At 55.6% G+C, this 2,500-nt stretch overlaps 1 protein-coding gene across 1 annotated transcript in view; it reads left to right on the top strand.

The window, feature by feature from the left end:
- The window catches only part of LOC114565872 (E3 ubiquitin-protein ligase TRIM63), a 17,432-nt gene that overhangs the window by 2,438 nt on the left and 12,494 nt on the right, over positions 1-2,500 (top strand). The gene's annotated exons all lie outside the window — the stretch shown is intronic.

The raw sequence follows: 2,500 nt of genomic DNA, 5'->3' as shown, positions 1-2,500 counted from the left end.
TCTAACCTTAACCCTTACCCCTAACCTTAACCATCACAACTAAATGTCTAACCTTAACCCTTACCCTAACCTTAACCATCACAACTAAATGCCTAACCTTAACCCTTACCCTAACCTTAACCATCACAACTAAATGCCTAACCTTAACCCTTACCCTCACCTTAACCATAACCTAATTCTAACCCCTAATCCTAAAACCAAGTCTTAACCCTCAAACAGCCCTTTAAACTCTCGGGGGACCAGCATTTTGGTCCCCACGAGGCTGTGCAGACCCCACAAGTATACTGTAGTCCCCGGTTTTTGGACCCCACGAATGTAGTAAAACAGGTACACACACACACACACACACACACACAGATACACACACACACACAGATACACACAGATACACACACACACACACACACACACACAGATACACACACAGAGAGACACACACAGAGAGACACATACACAGAGACACACACAGATATATGTCTCTCTCTCTCCCTGTCTGTCACCTGTCTTCCTTAGAAAGGTAAACACTGCTCAGAGACGTATTGGGCAACCTGGTCACTCACTACAATGGGCATTTTCCACCTGTCTGTCTATCTCCCACCTGTCTACCTGTCTGTCTGTCTCCCACCTGTCCACCTGTCTGTCTATCTCCCACCTGTCCACCTGTCTGTCTGTCTCCCACCTGTCCACCTGTCTGTCTGTCTCCCACCTGTCCACCTGTCTGTCTATCTCCCACCTGTCCACCTGTCTGTCTGTCTCCCACCTGTCCACCTGTCTGTCTCCCACCTGTCCACCTGTCTGTCTGTCTCCCACCTGTCCACCTGTCTGTCTGTCTCCCACCTGTCCACCTGTCCACCTGTCTGTCTATCTCCCACCTGTCCAACTGTCTGTCTGTCTCCCACCTGTCCACCTGTCTGTCTGTCTCCCACCTGTCCACCTGTCTGTCTGTCTCCCACCTGTCCACCTGTCCACCTGTCTGTCTGTCTCCCACCTGTCTGTCTGTCTCCCACCTGTCCACCTGTCTGTCTGTCTCCCACCTGTCCACCTGTCTGTCTATATCCCACCTGTCCACCTGTCTGTCTGTCGTCCACCTGTCTGTCTGTCTGTCTGTCTCCCACCTGTCCACCTGTCTGTCTGTCTCCCACCTGTCCACCTGTCCACCTGTCTGTCTGTCTCCCACCTGTCCACCTGTCTGTCTGTCTCCCACCTGTCCACCTGTCTGTCTATATCCCACCTGTCCACCTGTCTGTCTGTCTCCCAACTGTCCACCTGTCCACCTGTCTGTCTGTCTCCCACCTGTCCACCTGTCTGTCTGTCTCCCACCTGTCCACCTGTCCACCTGTCTGTCTGTCTCCCACCTGTCCACCTGTCTGTCTATCTCCCACCTGTCCACCTGTCTGTCTGTCTCCCACCTGTCCACCTGTCTGTCTGTCTGTCTGTCTCCCACCTGTCTGTCTGTCTGTCTCCCACCTGTCCACCTGTCTGTCTGTCTCCCACCTGTCCACCTGTCCACCTGTCTGTCTCCCACCTGTCCGTCTGTCTCCCACCTGTCCACCTGTCTGTCTGTCTCCCACCTGTCCACCTGTCTGTCTCCCACCTGTCCGTCTGTCTCCCACCTTTCCACCTGTCTGTCTGTCTCCCACCTGTCCATCTGTCTGTCTGTCTGTCTCCCACCTGTCCACCTGTCCACCTGTCTGTCTGTCTCCCACCTGTCCACCTGTCTGTCTGTCTCCCACCTGTCCACCTGTCTGTCTGTCTCCCACCTGTCCACCTGTCTGTCTGTCTCCGACCTGTCCACCTGTCCACCTGTCTGTCTCCCACCTGTCCACCTGTCTGTCTGTCTCCCACCTGTCCACCTGTCCACCTGTCTGTCTCCCACCTGTCCACCTGTCTGTCTGTCTCCCACCTGTCCACCTGTCTGTCTGTCTCCCACCTGTCCACCTGTCCACCTGTCTGTCTCCCACCTGTCCACCTGTCCACCTGTCTCCCACCTGTCCACCTGTCCACCTGTCTGTCTCCCACCTGTCCACCTGTCCACCTGTCTGTCTGTCTCCCACCTGTCCACCTGTCTGTCTGTCTCCCACCTGTCCACCTGTCTGTCTGTCTCCCACCTATCCACCTGTCTGTCTGTCTCCCACCTGTCCACCTGTCTGTCTGTCTCCCACCTGTCCACCTGTCTGTCTGTCTCCCACCTGTCCACCTGTCCACCTGTCTGTCTCCCACCTGTCCACCTGTCCGTCTGTCTCCCACCTGTCCACCTGTCTGTCTGTCTCCCACCTGTCCATCTGTCCACCTGTCTGTCTCCCACCTGTCCACCTGTCCACCTGTCTGTCTGTCTCCCACCTGTCCACCTGTCTGTCTGTCTCCCACCTGTCCACCTGTCTGTCTGTCTCCCACCTGTCCACCTGTCCACCTGTCTGTCTCCCACCTGTCCACCTGTCTGTCTGTCTCCCACCTGTCCACCTGTCTGTCTGTCTCCCACCTGTCCACCTGTCTGTCTGTC

Source organism: Perca flavescens, chromosome 12 (genome assembly GCF_004354835.1).
Source record: "Perca flavescens isolate YP-PL-M2 chromosome 12, PFLA_1.0, whole genome shotgun sequence".
NCBI classification, from domain to species: domain Eukaryota; kingdom Metazoa; phylum Chordata; class Actinopteri; order Perciformes; family Percidae; genus Perca; species Perca flavescens.
The sequence above is the reverse complement of the archived record's forward strand: the minus strand, read 5'-3'. Positions and strand labels throughout refer to the sequence as shown.